Source organism: Pristiophorus japonicus, chromosome 2, assembly GCF_044704955.1.
Source record: "Pristiophorus japonicus isolate sPriJap1 chromosome 2, sPriJap1.hap1, whole genome shotgun sequence".
Classification (NCBI taxonomy): domain Eukaryota; kingdom Metazoa; phylum Chordata; class Chondrichthyes; family Pristiophoridae; genus Pristiophorus; species Pristiophorus japonicus.
The window spans coordinates 349,846,969-349,873,631 of record NC_091978.1 but is presented as its reverse complement, the minus strand read 5'-3'; the positions used below and the strand labels follow the sequence as shown (position 1 = coordinate 349,873,631).

General features: G+C 45.8%; 1 protein-coding gene and 1 non-coding gene across 3 annotated transcripts in view; one reads left to right on the top strand and one right to left on the bottom strand.

Annotated features, from left to right (window-relative positions):
• stx18 (syntaxin 18) overlaps positions 1–26,663 on the bottom strand; it is a 188,544-nt gene that overhangs the window by 52,518 nt on the left and 109,363 nt on the right. The window lies entirely within an intron of this gene.
• LOC139252029 (U2 spliceosomal RNA) lies at positions 17,122–17,318 on the top strand. Its single transcript, XR_011591439.1, has one exon. It is a non-coding gene; the product is annotated as a U2 spliceosomal RNA (small nuclear RNA).

The following is a 26,663-nucleotide window of genomic DNA, read 5'->3' as shown; positions in this document are numbered from 1 at the left end:
GGAAGTGGTTTTCCCCAGAGCCTACCACAGCGCAGCTCTCCAAGGCGTTGGAGCATTGGAAGTAAGCAGGTGGAGATGGTGAGGGCCTAGAAGGCAGAGAGGAGAACTGGAAGTGAGAGCAATAGCGAGGGACTGCGGGTAAGAATGCTTGGGGGCGGGGTGGGGGGGTTGGAGGTCTGAAAACACTTTGTGGGCGGGCAATAAAGCCTGGGTGCACTCAAGGGGAACATGGAGAAGTTCGGGGCTCTGGAAGAATTGGAAGCAGTCAGGGAGATGATTCAAGGACTGGGCAGGTGGGAGATTAGGCACACTGGAGGAAGATTGAGTTGTGGGATCACTGAAGAACCATGGAACATAGAGAGGGGAGATAAAGAATAGAACCACTGAAGATGGTATGGTGACAGGGACCACTGATAGTGGCAAAGGGAGCTGAAAGCACAGGGTGGAATCCGTCCAGGACACGTGGCCAGACCCCGAGTGCAGACATTGGGAAATAAAAACAAAGCCAAAGTAGTATTCCTGAGGAGAGGAAGGAAAGTGGCTGGGGAAATGAGAGCCTTCTGTTTCCAGAATAGTAAATAAGCACATGTTGCTTTCATAAATACCAGTGATTGACTGTAGCTTGGTTAGAGAACTTTGCAGATTGGAAAGTGCTCATCAGTTTCAGGTTGCAACACAAAGCACCTAATATGTTAAGATTGTTTTGCGTCAGTAATGAAGTGTGACATCTGCACACGCTGACCTACACTTTTTAATATATCACTATTGGATGGCCTGCCACATTGTGCGTGTCAGGTCGGTTGATATGCTGCTTTATAATGAACATGTTATACCACCTAATGTAGAATGTACTATTCTGCTGCTGAGGTGACGCTGTGTCCTTTCAAGGCCACAGAGGCTAACTGTCATTAAGTAAACACTGGGTGACCGAAGTTTAATTGCTTTTCTAGCTGTAGGTTACAAACCTGGCTTGTTTCTCTTTTTTTTTTAAAAAGTGTGATTGGCAAGATCGCTCAGAGGTTGAAGATTATAGCTCCTGGGTCGAATGATTGTCTTGGTTTTGAAGTGTGATTGGTAAGGTCACTTAGAAGTTACAAACCTTGTGACTCCTCTGTATGTCTTAGTTTTTATAATTTAATTTAAAAATATGACAGAAATTTGAAGTGCCATATGAAGTATGACAGAAAGGGTGTACATGTTAGATGAACCATTTTATAAAAATACATATTATGTGCACATAATATAGATAGATGAGAGCGATACACAAAAGAGAAAGAGAAAGATAGATTAAATATAGATAGCATAAAGGGCTAGAGTTTCCTCTCAAATCATCCATTTACCGCCCAGAAATACAAGTTTTGTCAAAAAAAAACACATTTACCACCGAGATACCGCCCGGCGGTAAATTCCAGTCATTACCGCTGGGTGGTATACAATACTGTCCACCCATATATTACCGCCCAAAATGGAAGTTTCATCATTAAGATCCATTTACCACCGGACCTTAATACCGACCTGAAAAAGCATGTCTTACTGGATCTTAAGTGGGCGGTATGGACACAGACCGGACAGGTTTGTTTGATATTACACAGATCTTTATAGCTCTCCACAGTTTGATGTATTTTGAAATGGATTGTAGTATTTTCTTGTTAGGCAATAATATAAATGGTCTAATAAAGCCTTATTTACTCCTTTAGTCTTTCTCACCACGTTCCCCCCCCACACCCCCCCTCCCTCCCCACAGCGATCTCACTCTCTTCCCCCACCTCACCCCCCCCACCATAGCGATCTCAGGCCGGCAATCTCTGGCCTCTCGTCGGTGCCTCTCTCGGGGGCGGGGGAGAAAGAGACGGAACTTGATAGCCGCGCGCACATGCGTACAACTTGTGAGCCGTAAGTTCCAGAGTCGATAAGCCTCCTCTGCCGCACACCGCCCGCTGCACTTCGCTTCTGCACCGCTTCACCACCGCGATGGAGCACCCGAAAACTGCTGGAGCGCGCACCGGTGGTTGAAAAAGGCGGGGGCGATTTAAAAGGAAAATCCAGCCCTAAAATGTTAGATTAAATAGATAAGGCAACATTTGTAGAAATAATCTGAATCTAGAATTTTTTGCTGCCTATAGCGATGTATTCCCATTAAGTAACTTCTACTGTAGCCATCTAAACTCAATCTAATTTTGTACGATAACTAAAGATAGCTCTAAGTGCTTCATATACTTAGGAACGGTTTTAACCCTGAAATAAAAACAGAAATACTGAGCATCTACAGCCCTCTAGGGTAGAAAATTCCAAAGATTCACAACCCTTTGAGTGAAGAAATTTCTCCTCATCTCAGTCCTAGATAGCTGATCCCTTATGTGACCCCTAGTTCTAGACTCCCCAAGCCAGGGAAAACATCCTCCAAGCATCTACCCTGTCAGCCCTGTAAGCATTCAATATGTTTCAATGCGATCACCTCTCATTCATCTAAATTCTAGAAAATATAGGCCTAGTCTCTTCTATCTCTCCTCACAGGACAATCCCCCCAGCCTACGAAACAGTCTGGTGAACCTTTGTTGCACTCCCTCTAAAGCAAGTATATCCCCTTCCTTAGGTAAGGAGAACAAGACTGTTTACACTACTTCAGGTGTGGTCTCACCAAGGCCCTATATAATTGCAGTAAGATTTCTTTATTCTTATATTCCAATTATTTTGTAATAAAGGCTAACATACCATTTGCTTTCCTAATTGCTTGCTGTAGCTGCATGTTAACTTTCAGTGATTCATGTAGAAGGAATACCAAGATTTTCCAAACTCTCAGCATTTAAAAAAATTATGGGCTAGATTTTTAGTTTTGCCATTTTCGGGGCAAAAATGGAGGAGGGGCAGGAAAGTTACCGTCCGGGAAGCGTCTTCGCTTGGGAGAAATTTTTGCCATTTGGGCCCTGCGCCAATTCTGTCACCAGTAATTACCACCAACTGAATTATTACAATTGATTTTGAACTCAACAAGGCAGAACATTTGGAATAAAATTAATGGCCTGTGCTGTTGTCACAACAGTGTTGGTTCAGGGCTGGAATGCTGCAGATGCTAAAATGCAGGATTTAAAAAGTCATCTAGTTATTTGCTACTGACAAAGGCAATAGATAAGCTAGTAAATTCCCTTAAAAATAATTGTCCTAATTGTCAAATTTTCCCAGTGTCTTATTGTAACAGTTTTACAATTTACTATTGCTTATGGAAATCAATTTAAATTATGAAACCTATAAACCCCATAAAGAGGTTACATTGATTTTACTTAAACAACCAGTCTGTGCACACTTGTAAGTGCCACTGTTGAAGCTCCTTGTGCTGCTTAAGGATTTAGATGAACGCTACAATTTAAAAGCTGCAGCACAAATAGGCAAGCCACTGTTATATTGATAAATTTGCAAATTCAGCAAGTAATAATTCATTGCTGAAGGTTCTACTCCAACAGAAGTTCCCTGGTGGGACAATTTCTTGGTACAATATCATGGATCCAGAGTGACCGCACGCAGGTGGATAAGAGCTCAGACTTTTTCTTCCACTTTGCCTTGCTCTCAAAAAACAAACATGGAGGTTCTCATTTCGATGGGATCTGGTCAAATGGGGTAAAGAAGCACTACCCCTAAAGAAAGTGAAAATTAAAGCTAGAGTTAACCAGCATAGTTGTTGCAACTTTTAGTGGCTGCTCAAGAGTGGCATTGACAATCGCCCAGAAAGAGGTCCATCCCTTCGACAAGAGCATGGCAATGGACAGAGGCTTTCTTTTTAAATTACAAGAAAGAAAACTTCTCACTTTAGACACGAGCATATCAAATCAAACCATTCTCCCAGGAGATTGTGTACCTAGGGAGTTGGGTCAATGGTGTAACTGACTGTATCATGACCGGATGGAAGTGGTTTGATGGACTGGTTAGTCTATTCCTACCCTTTTCGTACGTTCTACTTTACAGCGTCTGCTTGGCTAATTGAGACGCTTGTCTCAAAAGTCAAAAGATTGTGGGTTCAAGCCTCACCCTGCACCTTGAGCATACAATATAGACTGATGCTTCAGTCTGGGATTAAGGGAGTGCTGCACCCACAGAAGTATCAGATTAGAAAGGACATTTAACTCCCTCTACCTGGCAGAAATGGGACAGTAGCGGAATTAAAATCAAGATGGTGGACTTACTGCCCCGTTCCAGCTCCGCTGCCGTTTCCCCGGAGTCTTCCACTGTGAAGCCCAGGCATCTCGTCTAAAACAGGCGAGGGCCTCATTAATTTATGCAAATCAGGGTCATACGACATACATAGCACCTCAATACAATTTTAACAGCCTGCACTCTGTTGACACTCCACTCAGTAAAACCTGGTGAAGATGAAGATGAAGTGGCCCCCAAAAAATAAGTCTAAAAATTGTGTGCGAGAGGTTAGGAGACGCAGGATAATGTGGGCCACTTTCAAGCCGGGCTCTTTCTCTTCCTCCACTGCCCCCCTGCCCCCACCACCATCAGACCTAACTTCCTGCCAGCCATGTCCTGCCTGTTCTTTTTGAATATACATTTACAGCAGAATATGCTGGCTGTTTGCAGCAATGTACTGCCCAATGTTTTCAGGCCACATTTGCAACTGATTACTAAAATATCAAGCATATCTTGCCCTGAAAGTCATCTAAAATTGGATTTTTTTTTACATTAATTAGAGAACAGTGCATCCGTAGTATATTCAATTAAAATTTACATGCAACATAAGCAGTGTGAATTAAGACACCTTCCTCAGGAGTGCAGTAAAGCTGGCATTACAGCACCTTCCAGCACAACAGTCTAGTAATTAGATACATGTTGCTGTGACTTTGCAGAAGGATATAAAAGACATTTTAAAACTATAAAGTGCAGTTTCTCTGATGGATCAGCAAATTTATCTGCCAAGTAACAGCCACACAGACCAGGAAGAATCCATGTTCAGTCATTTATTTGTGCTGAATTTGCTCATCTCAATCAAGGATTAGTAGATTAAAATCCATTGGTCAGAGCTCTTGATCCTGATTATCATCCTGCCGGAAGTGTACAATGCTAGAGGGCAGCTGAGAATGAGATTAGGCTCAGGTGTGAAGGACCCCAAAGTCAAATAGCCTGCCAACTCATCATCAAGGGTGGAAAAATAGCCAGGTGGGCAAGCTACTAGAGGACAGCCAGAATTCAGCAAGGAGCCAGTGCCTTCAGAAGAAAATGGGAGAGGGTTAAATTGGAAAGTGGAAGGAACAGAACATTTAGAAACAAAATAATGAAAAATGCTATTGAACTCATCTATTTATGCAAATAAACCATCGAGCTCAGAGCCTCAGTTGTGATCAGTGTATATTTTTGAAGAGAGCAATCACACGGCTGCACATGATAAATTCCAGTAGCTGGTGAATAGAGCAAGAGGCTTCTGTTGCAATCCCTGGGTCTCACCATCACTTACCGAGATAATAGCAAGTGGTGCTGTAAATGAGAGTGGTATCAGAGGATTGGAGGGTTGCAAATGTTATACCCTTGTTCAAAAAAAGGAGAGAGGGATAAACCCGGTAACTACAGGCCAAATAGGCCTTCATCGGTGGTGGGAAAACTGCTAGAGATGATAATCCGGGACAGAATTAATTGTCACTTGGAAGAACATGGGTTAGTAAATGAGAGCCAACACACATTTGTTAAAGACAAATAGTGACTGACAAACTTGATTGAGTCCTTCGATGAAATAACTGAGGGTTGATGAAGATAGTGCAGTTGATGTTGTGTATATGGATTTTTAAAAGGCGTTTGATAAGGTGTCACACAATAGCCTTGTTAGCAAAATTTAAGTCCATGGGATTAAAAGATCAGAGGCAGCTTGGATACGAGAGAGTGTAATGGTGAATTGTTGTTTTTCAGACTAGAGGGAAGTATAGGGCCCAAGTTTCCACATGATTCGTGCCTGATTTTTAGGAGCAACTGGTGGAGAACGGACTATTTTAGAAATCGCAATTCTCCACATTTTTTTTTCTGCAGTTCTAGTCAGGTAGAACAGTTCTAGTTTAGAACAGAATTTTTTCTTCAAAAGGGGGCGTGTCCGGCCACTGACGCCTGATTTGAAAGTTTCCACAGTGAAAATGTACTCCAAACTAAAGTAGAATGGCGCCAGTGAAGATTTTTGTAGAACTGAAAAAACCTGTTCTACACATTAAAAAATCAGGCGCAGGTTACAAATTAGGCGTCCGGAACGAGGTGGGGGGAAGGGAACTCATTAAATTCGACAATAAATCCTTATTTATACTTCTACAAATATTATACAAATAAATCCATGCTGAATAAACATTTATAAGCCAAGAAAAGATTAAATAAACCATCTTCCTACCTGTGTGAAAGTGCTTCAGCCAGGGAGAATTCTGCAGCTGTTCGTGCCGCTGAGCGAGAGAGGGAGGGAGAGAGAGGAGAGGGGAGAGAGGGAGGGAGAGAGAGAGAGGGAGAGAGGGAGGGGAGAGAGGGAGGGGAACAGGAGCGGGTGTCGGGTCGGGCGGGGAGCAGGAGCTAGCCGTGGGAGGAGCCTCATTCACGCAGCCCCAGTGAGGCCATTCAGCCAGGGCTAGGGGCTGCGTGCTTCGGGCCCCTCCCACACAGTTCGGCACCTGGAGCTACTGCACTTGCGTGCCGACTGTAGCGCGCATGTGCAGAGGTCCCGGCACTATTTTCAGCGCCGGGACCTGGCTCCGCCCCCCCCACAGCTTGTGCCGGCTGCGCCGAGTGCCACAGGACCTGTAAGTCGGTGGAGAATACCGAAGATTTTTTTAGGCGCCGTTTTAGGCGCGAAAAACGGGCGCCCAGCTCGGAGGGGCGCCGTTTTTTTTCTTGTGGAAACTTGGGCCCATACAGTGGTGGCCTACAGGGATCAGTATTAGGACCGCTGCGCATTTTGATTAACATTAATGATCTGGACGCGTATAGGAGGCACAATTTCAAAGTGTAGATGACACAAAACATGGAAATGTAGTGAAAAGTGCAGAGGATAATAGCAGACGTCAGGAGGACATAGAGACACTAGTGAAATGGAGAGACGCATGGGAGATGCAATTTAATACATTTTGGGGCAATATGAACTAAATGTTGCAATTTTAAAGGTGGTATTGGAACAGAAACTCGAGGGGTTCACATGCACAAATCTTTGAAGGTGGCAGGACAAGGTGATAAAAACATACGGGATTCTTGGCTTTCTAAATAGAGGCAGAGAGGCAAGGAAGTTATACTAAATTTTTATAAATCACTGGTTAGGCTCAGCTGGAGTATTGTGTCCAAGTCTGGGCACCACACTTTAGGAAAGCCTGGGAGAGGGTGCAGAGGAGATTTACTAGAATGGTATCAGGGACAAGAGACTAGAGAAGCTGGGATTGTCCTCGTTAGAGCAGTTGTTAAGAGAGATTTAATAGGTGTCAAAAATTATGAAGGGTTTTGATAAAGTAGATAGGAAGAAACTGTTCCCACTGTCATGAGGATTGGGAACCAGAGGACACAGATATAATATAATTGGGAAAAGAATCGGGGGGGGGGGGGGGGTCGGGGGATGAGGAGACTTTTCTCATGCAGCGAGTTGTTATGATCTGAAATGCACTGACTGAAAGGCTGGTGGAAGCAGATTCAATAGTAATTTTCAGAAGGAAATTGGATATAGACTTGAAAGGAAGCAAATTACAGGGCTATGGGGAAAGTGCAGGGGAGTGGGACTAATTGGATTGCTCTTTCAAAGAGCCGGCACAGGCACAATGGACCAAATGGCCTCCTTCTGTGCTGCATGATTCTATGATGCCAGATTAACGTATGGACCACATCATCATAGGCGGTCCCTCGAACGAGGATGACTTGCTTCCATGAGTTCACAGGTGTTTCAATGAAGAACCCGATGTTCCTGAACTCCAGTTGAGAGGGTGGAAGATGCTTGTGCGAGAATTTTTTTTAACGTGTGGTGACCGTTGCTCACCAGCTAGGCCTTTATCCAGTGGCAAGGGTTAACCTGGACGACTGGAGACCTGCTCTGCTGCACGGACCTAGTGCGCACACATATCGCAGTGTGGGCTGGCACGTGCTACCCCTGGGCCCTCATAGGAGGTGCTTAGTCCACACCTGGGAGTGGCTGAGGATACTGAACCTAAGAAAATATCTAGCATAAAACCCAAAAACATGACAGCAAGATACTTTGCTTCAAAGGGCAAGTTAGCAGCGGCTAATAGTTGAAACATGAAATTCTAGGAAAAACAATACAGGTACAACGTCTGAAATCCAGAATCCTTTGGACCGAATCCGTGCTGGAATTCAGACCTCGCCGCCTGCCGATCCTCCGCTCCTCGCCGCTCGCAGAAATGTCCGCTTTTCGGACAACTCCACTTTTGGAATTCCGGATTTGGGACGTTGCACCTGTACCAGTAATATCAGGGTAGCTAGTTACTTTTGGAAAATGAATGTTAAACATTATGTGGGAGCACTGGGAGGGAGCAGTCATGGCTTTGAAAGCAATGTGAAGGGGTTATCAGGGTATGGAAGACTTAGAAGGGGGACGATGAGACACAGAAAAAAAAATCATAGGAAGGGGATTCAGGGGAATAGTGAGAGGAGAGTTGTAGGGCACCAGTGATAAAATGTGCGACAATGGATGTTTTCTTGAACTGCCAGAGGGCAGTAGGAAAATTATATCAGTATTTGGCGTGGAGAGCATGGGGAGGAAGGCAATAGTATGCGCGTTCAGGGCAGGGTGGAGCAGAACTGGCGAGAGGCAGGAGGAAGAAGTTGCAAACAGCATGATGATGATGATGGGTGGGGATTGATGAGTAAGCCTACATTGTTTGAACTGCATGCTCGAATGTAACATTTTGGGATTTTTATCTATTTGGCCTGGATTTGACATTGTTACATTATTGACAGGTGGTCAGTTTCAGCTTACAACAGGTAACTCCCAGAGATATACAAGCTATTTAGAATGTTCGTCAAAATAAGTACGTGGGATGCCAGATGGAACAACCATTAAGTTGCATACTTCACATCAGATCAGCATTGAGACAATGAGAAGTCATTGAGCAGACCTCAGATCATGTCGCACCCTGATGCTAGAGTAGGTTTTCATTCAAAATACCTAGCAGGGGGCTTAGCTGAACATGCACACAGGGACCAGACGATTCCCGGTCGAGGTTTTAATTCAAGTGATAATTTTAATTGGCAGCTTGGAAGACCAATCCTTGATACCCAAGAGTTGAGCGAAGAGTTACAAGGCAGCCTGGAATAGCCAAAGATACAGAGGTATCTCACTCGCTAGGTGGTGAGTGTGACAGGGAGAAACACACACACACACAGATTGAACCATGGCAAAGTGAATCCAAACTGTTTATGAGCAAAAGTTTGCATCAGTTAATTGGAGACATCTAATCTGTAAGTGAGCATCAATGCACAATGATTTATTTTTATGTAATGAGAAGCAGCAGGAAGTAGATGTATCTCACTAGTAGACTGTATACTGTTCACTCACATTTCATGCAAAATAAACCAATTTGTTGGTTCGCCTCACCCGAGAGATTTTGTCTGTCTCTGAAAAGACAGGAGAGTGTAAATTGTGGTGTCTGCAAGATCATGGTATCTAATACACAACATGTAATCTATTGCTATGACCCAGGTCACACTATTGTTTCACCAAATATTAGACAGTAAAGGTGTTCCGCAATTTGTAGGGGATACGAGATCCACTTATGGAATAACTGGCGATGCCAAACTCAATAGAATATATACTGTAGATCCAGGATATTTGTAACACTTAACCCAGGATATTTGTAACACTTAACTTACATAAGGTTTCTTCATACAGCTGTCGTGGGCAGAAAATATCAGAAGTGGTGCAGGGTAAAAATATTTTTGTAGATTAACCTGATAATGTAAACCATTTGTTTTTGAAATCAGAAGTTATCCAAAAAAATATTTTGGGGGTCTTCCTCATTTGATTACAGGTACTTACAAAGGCTGTTTAATGCAAGTCCTGTCCCTCCTTGGCCACTTTACAAGAGATGCAAAAATTGTTGACTGAACTTCGCTAATTGAAAATAAAAATTAATTTGCTTATTTACTATTCCATGAAGCAGAGACACAGAACGTAGAATCTGTACATTTATTTATGCAGTTGTTATAAATGTTTCTCGAGAGAAATAGTCGTTTTACAGAAACATAGAAACATAGAAAATAGGTGCAGGAGTAGGCCATTCGGCCCTTCTAGCCTGCACCATCATTCAATGAGTTCATGGCTGAACATGCAACTTCAGTACCCCATTCCTGCTTTCTCACCATACCCCTTGATCCCCCTAGTAGTAAGGACTTCATCTAACTCCTTTTTGAATATATTTAGTGAATTGGCCTCAACAACTTTCTGTGGTAGAGAATTCCACAGGTTCACCACTCTCTGGGTGAAGAAATTCCTCCTCATCTCGGTCCTAAATGGCTTCCCCCTTATCCTTAGACTGTGTCCCCTGGTTCTGGACTTCCCCAACATTGGGAACATTCTTCCTGCATCTAACCTGTCTAACCCCATCAGAATTTTAAACGTTTCTATGAGGTCTCCTCTCATTCTTCTGAACTCCAGTGAATACAAGCCCAGTTGATTCAGTCTTTCTTGATAGGTCAGTCCCGCCATCCCGGGAATCAGTCTGGTGAACCTTCGCTGCACTCCCTCAATAGCAAGAATGTCCTTCCTCAGGTTAGGAGACCAAAACTGTACACAATACTCCAGGTGTGGCCTCACCAAGGCCCTGTACAGCTGTAGCAACACCTCCCTGCCCCTGTACTCAAATCCCCTCGCTATGAAGGCCAACATGCCATTTGCTTTCTTAACCGCCTGCTGTACCTGCATGCCAACCTTCAATGACTGATGTACCATGACACCCAGGTCTCTTTGCACCTCTCCTTTTCCTAATCTGTCACCATTCAGATAATAGTCTGTCTCTCTGTTTTTACCACCAAAGTGGATAACCTCACATTTATCCACATTATACTTCATCTGCCATGCATTTGCCCACTCACCTAACCTATCCAAGTCGTTCTGCAGCCTCATAGCATCCTCCTCACAGCTCACACTGCCACCCAACTTAGTGTCATCCGCAAATTTGGAGATACTACATTTAATCCCCTCGTCTAAATCATTAATGTACAGTGTAAACAGCTGGAGCCCCAGCACAGAACCTTGCGGTACCCCACTAGTCACTGCCTGCCATTCTGAAAAGTCCCCATTTACTCCTACTCTTTGCTTCCTGTCTGACAACCAGTTCTCAATCCATGTCAGCACACGACCCCCAATCCCATGTGCTTTAACTTTGCACATTAATCTCTTGTGTGGGATCTTGTCGAAAGCCTTCTGAAAGTCCAAATATACCACATCAACTGGTTCTCCCTTGTCCACTCTACTGGAAACATCCTCAAAAAATGCCAGAAGATTTGTCAAGCATGATTTCCCTTTCACAAATCCATGCTGACTTGGACCTATCATATCACCTCTTTCCAAATGCACTGCTATGACATCCTTAATAATTGATTCCATCATTTTACCCACTACAGATGTCAGACTGACCGGTCTATAATTCCCTGTTATCGCTCTCCCTCCTTTTTTAAAAAGTGGGGTTACATTGGCTACCCTCCACTCCATAGGAACTGATCCCGAGTCATTGGAATGTTGGAAAATGACTGTCAATGCATCCACTATTTCCAAGGCCACCTCCTTAAGTACTCTGGGATGCAGTCCATCAGCCCCTGGGGATTTATCGGCCTTCAATCCCATCAATTTCCCCAACACAATTTCCCAACTAATAAGGATTTCCCTCAGTTCCTCCTCCTTACTAGACCCTCCGACCCCTTTTATAACCACACACAAACCAATTAATTCAATATTTGCAGAGATCGGTTAGAAATTTACAAACTTACAACACCTAGGATCCACATAGCAATACTATAAGATCCTATCCCTTTCCTATCCCATTTCTGACAGATCCCAGAAGTCCACCAGTAAACCAAAATCTGAGGTTCCCCCTCCAGTGCTGCCTTATCATAGGACAGCCCCCCCTCCCATCCTTCCAAATCCCAGCATCCCCACTCACTGCTGATATTATCCAGGACCATTCCCCAGTGTTGCCAAGTCTTACAACATCCCTTTAGTGCTACCAAAGCTCGACACTGCTCTCCCAGTGTCACTAAATCCCATGACCCAACTCATCAGTTCTGCAGGTATCCAATACTAAATCTGGTACATCTTACATTCAGTCTTGTTTCACCCCAATCTCATAAATATTAATAAAATCAATTAAGAACAACATGTAATAAAAGCAGAATTTGAATCAGCCATCTTAAATCAGTAGGCATAACACCCCAGTTGTAATAAAATAGGAAATCCTCCAATTCACCTTGAACAATACTGTGGGAGATTTGCTTGTAATATATTAGAAAAGATTCTCTATTTTTACATGCGGTCACACATGACCAAATTTATAAATTTACAATACAGATTCTTGCAGTTGGTTAGTGTTGAACAAATTTATTCTACTTTGAGTAAATTTCCTCCAGCTGGTTGGATGCGACTCAAATTTACACATTCAATAGCATTTAATTTGTTAGAAGAGAAGACCAGCCATGCGAACCAATCAAATTACCCACCCCCTGCAAAAATGCAAATACTTTCTCCTCTGTAAGTGAAAATTCTAATGTTTTTGTAAAGTTTAAAACTTTGTAATTTACATGAAAAAAAAAGCCATTGCAAAACAACGTGATTTAACTTACCTTAAAGGAATCTTTCATTTTTGAGTATATTCAATGTTTTCACATGAAGGCCTCAGCCTTTCTCAAAAACCTGGGTTTGAAGTTGATATTTTTAAGCTATTAGCTTTAGGAAGAAATTGCATTCTGAGTGCATATAGCGTTCTCGGAGGTTGCTTGTTACAGAGATCAGGTGGAGAGAGGCCATGGAAGTATTTGAACATAAGGATGAGAATTTTAAAATCAAAGCTTTGATGGAGCGAGAGCCAATGTAGGTCAATCAGCACAGGGGTGATGGGTGAACAGGACTTCATAGAATCATAGAAATTTACAACATGGAAGGAGGCCATTTCAGCCCACCGTGTCCACGCCGGACGAACAACTGCTATGCAGCCTTATTCCACTTTTCAACTCTTGGTCTGTAGCCCTGTAGGTTACGGCACTTTAAATGCACATCCAAATATTTTTTAAATCTGTTGAGGCTTTCTGCCTCTACCACCCTTTCAGGCAGTGAGTTCCAGATCCCCACCACCCTCTGGGTGAAGAAATTTCCCCTCATATCTCCTCTAAACCTAGGGAAACTGATCCTTCCTATCCACTCTATCCAGGCACCTCATAATTTTATACACCTCAATCAGGTCTCCCCTCATCCTTCGTTCCAATGAAAACAGACCCAGCATCTCCAATCTTTCCTCATAGCCAAAATTATCCAATCCAGGCAACATTCTTGTAAATCTCCTCTGCACCCTTTCCAGTGCAATCAAGTATTTACTGTAAAGTGGTGACCAGAACTGCACACAGTACTCCAGCTGCAGCTTAACCAGTGTTTTATACAGTTCAAGCATAACTTCCTTGCTCTTGTATTCCATGCCTTGACTAATAAAGGTAAGTATTCCACATGCCTTCTTAACCACCTTATCTACCTGGCCTGCTACCTTCAGGGATCTGTGGACCTGCACACCAAGGTCCTTTTGTTCCTCTACACTTTTCAGGGTCGCACCATTTAATGTGTATTCCCTTCCCTTGTTAGACCTCCCCCTGTGGGGCTAACGAACGCCTCACGACGCTTCGACTCACCCTATCCCGGAACCAGTGTGCCAAGGTCATCAGTGCTTATGCCCCAACACTCGATGCAACAGATGAGGCCAAAGAGGGTTTTTACTCCAACCTCGAAAAATCCCTGACCTGCGTTCCCGAGGGCGACAAACTGATCCTCCTCGGCGACTTCAACGCCAGGGTCGGCAAGGACAGAGACCTCTGGGGAGGAGTGATTGGCAGAGAGGAGGTAGGGAAAGCCAACTCCAGTGGTACCCTACCCCTGACAAAATGTCTAGAGCATGAACTTGTCATCATCCACACCTTGTTCCACCAGAGGGACAAATACAAGGCATCATGGCAACACCCTCGCTCCAAACACTGACACCTGCTCAGCTGTTATCGTCCAAGCCAGGGATCACAAGGATGTGCGCAACACCCGTGCCATGACAGAAGCTGACCACTGCTGGACGGACCACCGCCTAATCCGATCCATCATTGACATCAACATAGCCCCAAAGCGAAGGAGGCAGCAGAAGCAGTGTCGCAAAAAAAGTCAATGCCGGGGCACATAAGGACCCAGCTAAGAGAGCCCTTTACAGTCAGCGCCTCACAGCTAACCTGGCATGTCTTGATGACCCCGAGATGCAGAATGTCCACAGAGCTTGATCTGCACTCCAGGCCTCCATAACCAGTGTCTGCAAGGAGACACTCAGTCACTCAACCAAGAAACACCAGGACTGGTTTGATGAGAATGATCAGGAGATTCAAGAACTAATAGATTGCAAGCGCAGGGCACTCCTGAGCCTTAAACAGCAACCCAACTCTGGAGCAGCAAAGCAGCATTACAGATGGCTAAAGGCTAAGGTCCAACAAAAAACCCGGGACCTAAAGAACAGGTGGTGGATGGAGAAAGCACAGGAGATACAGCAGCTGGCCGACAGCCATGATGTGTGAGGATTCTTCACCGCAGTCAAGGCCATATACGGACCAAACTCCCAAGGCCCCACTCCACTCCTGGCCAAGACTGAGGCAGTCAGGGCCCGCTGGAAGGAACACTTCGAAGATTTCCTCAAATCGAGACTGCCTTTGACTAGAGTGTTCTCGACTCCATTCCACAGCATGCTACCCGCCACCACCTCAGTGAGACCCCAACACTGCATGAGGTAGAAAAGGCCATAAGATAGCTAAAAAAACAACAAGGCAACGGAAGTGGATGGAATCCCTGCTGAGGCACTGAAGTATGGTGGAGAGGCACTACTGGCATGAATACACAATCTCATCTCTCTCATCTGGAGGGAGGAGAGCATGCCGGGAGATCTTAGAGATGCAGTGATCGTAACCATCTTTAAAAAAGGGGACAAGTCCGACTGCGGCAACTACAGAGGAATCTCCCTGCTATGAACCACCGGGAAAGTCGTCGCTAGAGTCCTCCTCAACCGTCTTCTCCCCGTGGCCGAGGAGCTCCTCCCGGAGTCGCAGTGCGGATTTTATCCCCTCCGGGCACAACGGACATGATTTTTGAAGCGCGACAGCTGCAGGAAAAATGGAGGGAACAGCTCCAGCCCTTATACATGGCCGCCTTCAACCTTACAAAAGCCTTTGACACTGTCAACCGCGAGGGTCTATGGAGCGTCCGCCTCCGTTTCGGATGCCCCCAAAAGTACATCACCATCCTCCGCCTGCTCCACGACAACATGCAAGACCTGATCCTTACCAACGGATCCATCACAGACCTAATCCACGTCTGGACCAGAGTCAAGCAGGGCTGCGTCATCGCTCCGACCCTCTTCTCAATCTTCCTCGCTGCCATGCTCCACCTCACAGTTGATAAGCTCCTCGCTGGAGTGGAACCAAACTACAGAACCAGCGGGAAGCTGTTCAACCTTCGCCGTCTCCAGGCCAGGTCCAAGACCACTCCAACCTCTGTCGTCGAGCTGCAGTACGTGGATGACGCCTGTGTCTGTACACAGAGAGACTGAACTCCAGGACATAGTCGACATATTTAAGCATGGGCTTTACGCTAAACATTAGTAAGACAAAGGTCCTCCACCAGCCTGTCCTCGCCGCACAGCATTGTCCCCCAGTCATCAAGATCCACGGAGTGGCCCGGGACAACGTGGACCACTTCCCCTATCTCAGGAGCCTCCTATCAATAAGAGCAGGCATTGACGACGAGATCCAACACTGCCTCCAGTGCGCCAGTGCAGTCTTCGGTCGCCTGAGGAAAAGAGTGTTTGAAGACCAGGCCTTCAAATCTGTCACCAAGCTCATGGTCTACAGGGCTGTAGTAATACCCGCCCTCCTGTATGGCTCAGAGACATGGACCATGTACAGTAAGACACCTCAAGTCGCTGGAGAAATACCACCAGTGATGTCTCCGCAAGATCCTGCAAATCCCCTGGGAGGACAGATGCACAAACATTAGTGTCCTCGTCCAGGCCAACAACCCCAGCATTGAAACATTGACCACACTTGATCAGCTCTGCTGGGCAGCCACATAGTTTGCATGGCAGACACGACAATCCCAAAGCAAGCGCTCTACTCGGAACTTGTCCACGGCAAACGAACCAAAGGCGGGCAGAGGAAACATTACAGGGACACCCTGAAAGCCTCCCTGATAAAGTGCAACATCCCCACTGACACCTGGGAGTCCCTGGCCATAGACTGCCCTAAGTGGAGGAAGTGCATTCGGGAGGACGCTGAGCTCCTCGACTATCGTCGCCAAAAGCATGCAGAAATCAAGCGCACGCAGTGGAATGAGCTTGCAGCAAACCAGGCTCCCTGCCCACCCTTTCCCTCAATGACTATCTGTCCCACCTGTGACAGAGACTTTGGTTCTCGTATTGGACTGTACAGCCACCTAAGAACTCATGCTAAGAGTGGAAGCAAGTCTTCCTCGATTCCAAGGGACTGCCTATGATGATAGACTTCCCCAAATGCATTATCTCACATTTATCCGGATTGAAATCCATTTGCCACTGTTCTGCCCACCTGACCAGTACATTGATATCTTCCCTCAGTCTACAGCTGTGAATGTTTAAAATGTATAGAGACATTGAAGTTGAGAACGTGGGAATTGTAAAGTGGAAAGTGCCTGGGTTCACCTGCACCACTGCAAGCTCACCACCCTCTAACGAACCTATTTTACTGGTTATTCTAACTCCTGTTTCTGTTCCAGACTTCCTCTTCTCCATAGCTGAACAAGGCTGTTGGCATCCTAATTGGAACGTGGACCAGTTTGAACTTTTACCCGCAGTGATAGACAGCCAGCTACACCGACGGTGACCTGAGAAGAGAGACGGGAAAACTGAACTCTTTTATTTAATCGCTTCTCGGCCTTTTGGCTAAGATCATGTGTAACTGACCTGACAGGGGAGTAACCATGACCCCAAAGTGGTTCTCCCTGGATCAGGAAGGTGGTTCTCCTATGCTTTTTGGAAATAGGAGGTGGGTGGGGTGGCTTGACCCATCCACCTCCACGGAGGTGTGTGGGGGGCCTGACCCATCCACCTCCATGGCACGAACCTGTTATTGCAGTACTTCCAGGAACGGTGCAGTGGCTCTCGGCCTTTTGGCTAAGAGCATTGGCGCAGAGTGATCCTTGATGTGTGCAAGGTGACCTCTGGCGTTTGTGATTTGACAAAGAATTGGAAAGATTGGCAATGAAAAATAAAAAAAAAACTCTTTTAATCAGCAAAATAATTGGACTATTTATCTAAATCCTGAGCCATAAGATGAAACTGTCTGTATGCCACAGTCTGTATAATAGTGTTGATATATGACAGTTTCGGCGCATGGGAGGGGAGACAGAGACGAGAGCTACATGTCTTATGTTTATGCGCAAAATGGGAACTTTTCTGGATATTAGGTGTGTTCACATTCCCTATACATTTTACTCCTGGAATGATCCTAAGTGTTATCATGGAATGATAAAAGGGGGGAATGTGAATGTTTAAAATGTATAGAGACATTGAAGTTGAGAACGTGGGAATTGTATAGGGACAGTATAAGCTAACAAAGAATTCATGGAGGAATAGCCATGACATGGCTAACAAAACCCACAGCTTGCAGAAAAACCTCAAGGTCTTATTAAATCATGTTATTAACCTGAAACATTAACAGAAGGTCTTTGTTTAAAATCAGACCATACTTAGGTCGGCTTATGAGTGGACAAAGGGAAAGAGGGACCAAAAGAGATAGGTTGAACTAGGATGTCACTCTAGCCCTATCTTGTTATCTTTTGCCAAGAATGTATAACTGTTGTCGCTTTACGATGTAACTTCACTTATCCGTAGGGAGTGTCAACGCTCGACCTAGAATGTATATCCTCTGTCTGATAAGTCTTGCCGGCCGGTAAAATAAAGACTGCTTTGTTCAAAGCACAAGAGGTATTCGACTCAGTAATTTTACTGAACCAGATTGAGAGAAAAAAATCTACATTTACACAGCTTTCTTCTTCATTATCAATCACACAGCCTATTTTATTGTCATCTGCAAACTTCTTAATCCAACCCCCAACATTCAAGTCCAAGTCATTGATATATACCACAAAAAGCAAGGGACCCAGTACTGAGCCCTGCAGAACCCCACTGGATACAGCCTTCGAGTCACAAAAACAAACCACCACCAATACCCTTTGCTTCCTGCCTCCGAGCCAATTTTGGATCCAACTTGCTACTTTCCCTTGGACCCCTTTGCCATGTGGTTCTTATCAAAAGCTTTGCTAAAATCCATATATATTACATCATACGCACTGCCCTCATCGACCCTCCTCAAAAAATTCAATCGTCAGTCAGACACGACCTTCCCATGACAAATCCATGCTGACTTGATTAATCCATGTCTTTCCAAATGAAGATTTATCCTGTCCCTCAGGCTTTTTCCAATAATTTTCCCACCACTGAGGTTAGGCTGACTGGCCTGTAATTACTCGGTCTATCCCTTTCTCGCTTTTTAAACAAAGGTACAACATTAGCAGTCCTCCAGCCCACTGGCACCACACCTGTAAGCCAGAGAGGATTGGAAAATGATGGTCAGAGCCTCTGGTATTTCCTCCATAGCTTCTGTTAACAGCCTGGGATACACTTCATCCGGGCCTGGGGATTTATCTACTTTCAAAGCTGCTAAGGACCTTAATACTTCCTCTCTCACTATGTTTATCTCGTCTAATATTTCAGATGCAAAGTATTCATTAAGAATCATAGCCACGTCTTCTGGCTCTACACACAGATTTCCTTTACGGTCTCTAATAGGCTCCACTCTTTCTCCAGTTAACCTCTTGCTCTTATTGGGCCCAAGTTTCCACAAGAAAAAAAACGGGCGCCCCTCCGAGCTGGACGCCCGTTTTTCGCGCCACAAAGTGCACCTAAAAAAATCCTCGGTGTTCTCCACCTACTTGCAGGTCCTCTGGCTCTCGGCGCAGCCAGCACGAGCTGTAGGGGGGCGGAGCCAAGTCCCTGCGCTGAAAACAGTGCCGGGACCTCTGCACATGCGCACTACAGTGGGCACGCAAGTGCAGTAGCTCCAGGCACCGAACTGTGTGGGAGGGGCCCGAAGCACGCAGCCCCTGGCCCAATGGCCTCACTGGGGCTGCGTGAATAAGGCTCCTCCGACGGCCAGCTCCTGCTCCCCCCCCGACCCACTCGCTCCCCCACCCCCCCCGCCTCCGGACCAGACCAGACCCTACACCCGCTCCCCCCTGCCTCCGGACCAGACCCGACACCCGCGCCCCCCCCGACTGACCCGCGCTCCTGTTCCCGCTCCCCGCCCCCCCGACTGGACCCAACCCGACCCGCGCTCCCACCCCCCGATCCGACCCCCCCCCACTGGACCCGACCCCCGCTCCCGGACTGGATCCGACCTGACCTCCCCCCCCCCCTCTTTCTCCCCCCCCCCTTTCTCTCCCTCCCCCCCCCCTCTTTTCTTCCCCCCCCACTTTTTCCCCCTCTCCCCCCCTCTCTCTCTCTCTCTCTCTCTCTCCCTTCCTCCCTCCCTCTCCCTCCCTCCGAACCGACCCAACCCAATGCCACCTACCTGTAAATCTGGTGCTGGGGACGGGCCCTGCCTGAAGTCTCGGGTCGGCCCGTTCAGCCTTCGGTCCCGAAAGGCCTGCCTGAAGCACTTTCACACAGGTAGGAAGATGGTTTATTTAATCTTTTCTTTGCTTATAAATGTTTATTCAGGTTGGATTTATTTGTATAATATTTGTATAAGTATAAATAAGGATTTATTATAGAATTTAATGACTTCCCTTTTCCCCCCCCCCCTCGTTCTGGACGCCTAATTTGTAACCTGCGCCTGATTTTTTAATGTGTAGAACAGGTTTTTTCAGTTCTACAAAAATCTTCACTTGCTCCATTCTACTTTAGTTTGGAGTACGTTTTCACTGTGGAAACTTTCAAATCAGGCGTCAGTGGCCGGACACGCCCCCTTTTGAAGAAAAAATTCTGTTCCAAAGTAGAACTGTTCTACCTGACTAGAACTGCAGAAAAAAAAATGTAGAGAATTGCGATTTCTAAGATAGTCCGTTCTCCACCAGTTGCTCCTAAAAATCAGGCGCAAATCATGTGGAAACTTGGGCCCATTGTATTTATAAAACATCTTTTGGATTTCCCCGATTTTACTTGCCAACATTATCTCACGCTCTCTCTTTGCTTTCCTGAAATCTTTTTTAATTGCACCCCTGCACTTCTTATACTTCTCTAGAGTTTCTGCAGTATTGAGTTCTCGGTATCTGTCATAAGCTTCCCTTTTGTTCTTTATCTTACCCTGTATGTCCCTTGACATCCAGGGGGCTCTAGATTTCTTTAAAGGAACATACTTGCTCTGTATCCTCAGGGTCTCCTCCTTGAATGTCTCCCACTGCTCTGACACCGATCTATCATCAAGTAGCCGTTTCCAGTACATTTTGGCCAAATTGCATCTCAGCTCAGCAAAATTGGCTTTACCCCAATTGAGAATTTATTTTCTGGTCCCCCTTTGTCCTTTTCAATAACTACCCTAAATCTTACTGAATTAAGATCACTAGCATCAAAATGCTCTTCCACCTGCCTCCTCTTCATTCCCCAAAACCAAGTCCAGAACCACCCACTCCCTTGTTGGGCTTGTTACATACTGGCTACAGAAGTTCTCCTGAATGCATTTTAGGAATTCCTCACCCTCGTTATCATTCACAAGACTTTTCCCCCAGTTAATATTAGGGAAGTTAAAATCCTCCACTTTTACAGCTCTATAGTTTTTGTACTTTGTAGCAATTTGCCCAAATATTTGTTCTTCTATCTCCCTCTGACTGTTTGGTGATGCAGTAGTGTGATCGCCCCTTTTTTGTTCTTCAATTCAACCCATATGGCCTCGTTTGATGACCCCTCTAACATATCATCCCTTCTCACAGCTGTAATTGTTTCTCAGAACAGAATACTGGTTGGAAAGGTAACGTCGATGGTATGAGATGTGAATTGGCTAGAATAGACTGGCGAGTGATACTTAAAGAGTTGACGGTGGATAGGCAATGGCAAACATTTAAAGATCACATGGCTGTACTTCAACAATTGTACATCCCTGTCTGGAGTAAAAATAAAGCGGAGAAGATGGCTCAACTGTGGCTAACAAGGGAAATTAAGGATAGTGTTAAATCCAAGGAAGAGGCATATAAATTGGCCAGAAAAAGCAGCAAACCTGAGAACTGGGAGAATTTTGTAATACAGCAGAGGAGGACAAAGGGTTTAATTAGGAGGGGGAGAATAGAGTAAGAGAGGAAGCTTGCTGGGAACATAAAAACTGATTTCACATATCTATAAAAGCTTTTTCAGAGAAAAAGATTAGTGAAAACAAACGTAGGTCCCATGCAGTCAGATTCAGGTGAACTTATAATGGGGAACAAAGAAATGGCGGACCAGTTAAACAAGTACTTTGGTTCTGTCTTCACAAAGGAAGACAGAAATAATCTTCCGGAAATACTAGGGGACCGACGGTCTAGTGAGAAGGACGAACTGAAGGAAATCCTGATTAGGCAGGAAATGGTGTTAGGGAAATTGATGGGATTGAAGGCCGATAAATCCCCAGGACCTGATAGTCTGCATCCCAGAGTACTTAAGGAAGTAGCCCTAGAAATAGTGGATGCATTGATGATCATTTTCCAACAGTCTATCGACTCTGGATCGGTTCCTATGGACTGGAGGGTAGCTAATGTAACACCACTTTTTTAAAAAAAAGGAGGGTGAGAGAAAACAGGTAATTATAGACCGGTTAGCCTAACATCAGTAGTGGGGAAAATGTTGGAATCAATTATTAAACATGAAATAGCAGCGCATTTGGAAAGCAGTAACGGGATCAGCCCAAGTCAGCATGGATTTATGAAAGGGAAATCCTGCTTGACAAATCTTCTAGAATTTTTTGAGGATGTAACTGGTAGAGTGGACAAGGGAGAACCAGTGGATGTGGTGTGTTTGGACTTTCAAAAGGCCTTTGACAAGGTCCCACACAAGAGATTGGTGTGCAAAATTAAAGCACATGGTGTTGGGGGTAATGTACTGACGTGGATAGAGAACTGGTTGGCAGACAGGAAGCAGAGAGTCGGGAGAAACGGGTCCTTTTCAGAATGGCAGGCAGTGACTAGTGGGGTACCGCAGGGCTCAGTGCTGGGACCCCAGCTATTTACAATATACATCAATGATTTGGATGAGGAAATTGAGTGTAATATCTCCAAGTTTGCAGATGACACTAAACTAGGTGGCAGTGTGAGCTGTGAGAAAGGCCGCTAAAAGGCTGCAGGGTGACTTGGACAGGTTAGGTGAGTGGGCAAACGCATGCCAGATGCAGTATAATGTGGATAAATGTGAGGTTATCCACTTTGGTGGCAAAAACATGAAGGCAGATTATTATCTGAATGGCAGCAGATTAGGAAAGGGGGAGGTGCAGCAACACCTGGGTGTCATGGTACATCAGTCATTGAAAGTTGGCAAGCAGGTTCAGCAGGCGTGAAGAAGGCAAGTGGTATGTTGGCCTTCATAGCTAGGGGATTTGAGTACAGAAGCAGGGAGGTCTTACTGCAGTTGTACAGGGCCTTAGACTGGCCTCACCTGGAATAGTGTGTTCAGTTTTGGTCTCCTAATCTGAGGAAGGACATTCTTGCTATTGAGGGAGTGCAGCGAAGGTTCACCAGATTGATTCCCGGAATGGCAGGACTGACATGGGCCTGTATTCACTGGAGTTTAGAAGGATGAGAGGGGATCTCATAGAAACATATAAAATTCTGACGGGACTGGAGAAGTTAGATGCAGGAAGAATGTTCCCGATGTTGGGAAAGTCCAGAACCAGGGGACATAGTCTAAGGATAAGGAGTAAGCTATTTAGGACTGAGATGAGGAGAAATTTCTTCACTCACTCAGAGAGTTGTTAACCTGTGGAATTCCCTACCGCAGAGAGTTGTTGATGCCAGTTCATTGGATATATTCAAGGGGGAGTTAGATTATGGCCCTTACGGCTAAAGGGATCAAGGGGTATGGAGAGAAAGCAGGAAAGGGGTACTGAGGTGAATGATCAGCCATGATCTTATTGAATGGTGGTGCAGGCTCGGAGGGCCTACTCCTGCACCTATTTCTATGTTTCTATGGAGAGCGAGATGGACTCTGGGGACTCCTGCACTACCTGCCTAGTCCTCTTCTGTCTGGTGGTCACCCATTGCCTCCCTGTCTGCACACTTTTAAGCTGTGGGGTGACCACCTCTAGAAATGTGCTATGAAATTCTCAGTCTTGTGGATGCATCACAGAGACTCCAGCCGCCGCTCAAGCTCCGAAATGCGGAGCTCAAGTTGCTGCAACTGGTGACACTTCCAGTACACATGGTCGTCCAGACTTGGTGCTAGTTAGGATACGGACAGCAGAGTTTTGGATAAGCAAAACTTATAGGAGGTTGGGCCAGGAGAGCATTGAAATAGTTGCAGCTGGAGGCATCAAAAGCACAAATGAGGGTTTCAGCAGCAGATGGTCTGAGACAGGGGTGAAGATGGATGAGATTATGGAGGTGGATGTCGGCGGTCTTTGTGATTGGAGGATATGGGCTCGGAAGTTCAGCTCAGGATTAAATAGGCAGAGGGTGTGAAGAGTCTGGTTCAGCCCGAGATAGTGGCATGGGAGGAAAATGAGGTATGTGGCTGTGGCCGAAGACAATGGGCCAAAAATTGCAGTCGGCGGTGAACCTCTGTGAATACGAATCTACCTGATGGCGGTCCTCCTGCGAAAACTTGCAGTCTGACGCTGCATAACTGAGGGCAGATCCCAGATATGCAGCCTGTGCAGAAGCATACCAACGTTAGTTTTCTCACTCAGGCCAACATCCGCAGCATTGAGGCGTATGAAAGCATGGGCCTTACACTAAACATCCGTAAGACAAAGGTCCTCCTGACCCCGCCACTCGGCACTGCCCCACCCCGGTCATCAAAATCCACGGTGTGACCTTGGACAATTTTCCATACCTCGGGAGCCTACTATCAGCAAGGGCAGACATTGGCGACGAGGTCCAACACCACCTCCAGTGCGCCAGCACAGCCTTCGGTTGCCTGAGGAAGAGAGTGTTTGAAGACCAGGACCTCAAATCTGGCACCAAGCTTATGGTCTACTGTGCAGTAGTGATACCCACCCTCCTATATAGCTCAGAGATATGGACCATATATAGTAGACACCTCAAAGCGCTGGAGAAGTACCACCAGCGTTGCCTTCACAAGATGCTGCAAATCCACTGGGACGATAGATACATCAACGTCAGTGTTCACGATCAGGCCAACATCCCCAGCATCGAAGCACTGGCCACACTTGACCAGCTCCATTGGGTGGGCCACATTGTCCGCATGCCCGACACAAGACTCCCAAAGCAAGCGCTCTACTCGGAACTCCTACATGGCAAGCATGCCCCAGGTGGGCAAGGACACCCTCAAAGCCTCCTTGATAAAGTGCAACATCCCCACCGGCACCTGGGAATCCCTGGCCCAAGACTGCCCGAAGTGGAGGAAGAGCATTAGGAAGGGCATTTGAGCACCCGAGTTTTGTCGCCGAGAGCACGCAGAAATCAAGCGCTGATAGCGGAAGGAGCGTTTGGCAAACCAGGCGACCCACCTACCCTTCCTTCAACCACTGTCTGTCCCACCTGTAACAGAGACTGTAATTCCCGTATTGGACTGTTCAGTCACCTGAGAACACACTTTTAGACTGGAAGCAAGTCTTCCTCGATTTTGAGGGACTGCCTATGATGATGATACCTGGGATCACGTGGGCCTGATCCTCCAAGCAGAAGTGAGAATCAGATTTTACATATTTCAGAAGGGAATCCCATAATCAGATTTAATTACAATTTACAGGATTGGAATTTAGTTTCGAATTAGCTTCAATCCACCAACTTCACTAAAAATTTACTTTTGCTGATAAGTTTATCGACTTCATTAGAACTCCAAACGGATAAAGTATACGATTTGAGATGGAAATGTTCAAATTATGCCTGTGACTGTTTGCATCAACTGTAACATTTCCGTACACAATTTCTTGGCAGTTGGTAGACAAATAGACCAACTTTGCACCAGCAATTGCTTTTTTGTGGGCAGTGCGGATGGTCTGTCAATACATATGTTGACAGATTGCTAGATCAGGATTTAGCGCGTGCGGAAATCCCGAATTTGCAGTGGATTTCAAAGGCGAAATGAAGGCATACTCTCAGCGTATGCCAACATAACCACCACAAAATCCGGGCCAACGGCTTCAGTCTTTTCAATGTTTAATTATAGGAAATTGCAGCTCATCCAGGACTCCGACGTCGTACAAGCAGTCTGACAACACGGAGGCAGTGAAGGGGTCGAGAGAGGTGTTGGTGAGGTAGAACTAGATGTCGTCAGCATACACGTGAAACCGGACGTTGTGTTTTCAGATGATGTCGCCGATGGACATGAGGCTGATAAATAGGATGGGGCTAAGGAAAGATCCTGGGGGTGCACTAACTCGCACCATGTCCCACTCACCCATCACCCCTGTGCTCGCTGACCTACATTGGCTTCCGGTTAAGCAACGCCTCGATTTCAAAATATTAATTCTTATTTTCAAATCCCTTCCTGGCCACGCCGCTCCCTATTTCTGTAATCTCCTCCAGCCCCACAACCTCGCCCCCGCCCCCCCCGGATGTCTGCACTCCTCTAATTCTGCCCTCCTGAGCATTCCTACTATAATCGCTCAACCATTGGTGGCCATGCCTTCTGCTGCCTAGGCCCTAAGCTGTGGAACTCCCTGCTTAAATCTGTCCACCTCTTTCCTCCTTCAAGACGCTCCTTAAAACATACCTCTTTGACCAAGCTTTTGGTCACCAGCGCTAATTTCTACCTTTACGGCTCAGTGTCAAATTCTTTACCTCATAATATTCCTGTGAAGCGCCTTGGGACATTTCACTACTTTAAAGGCGCTATATAAATACAAGTTGCTGTTGTTGTTGGACTCCAGAGGCAACGGGTGAGGGGTTGAGAAAAGCTATTGCAGGAGATTGTCTGGATAAACGCAAGTGGATCCAGGCGAGGGCTGTCCACTCAGCTGGACAGCGGAGGAGGATGATATGGTTAACCATATCAACCTAGCTGCAACCTTTGACAAGGATGAGGCGGGATGGTGCACCACAGTCACAGTGACTGAATGACTGCATTCCGTTACATCCTCAACCGTCTTCTCCCTGTGGCCGAGGAGCTCCTCCTGGAGTCACAGTGTGCATTTCGTCCCCTATGGGGAACAATGGACATGATCTTTGCAGCACGACAACTGCAGGAAAAATGTAGGGAGCAGAGCCAGCCCTTATACATGGCCTTTTTCGATCTTACAAAGGCCTTCGACACTGTTAACCG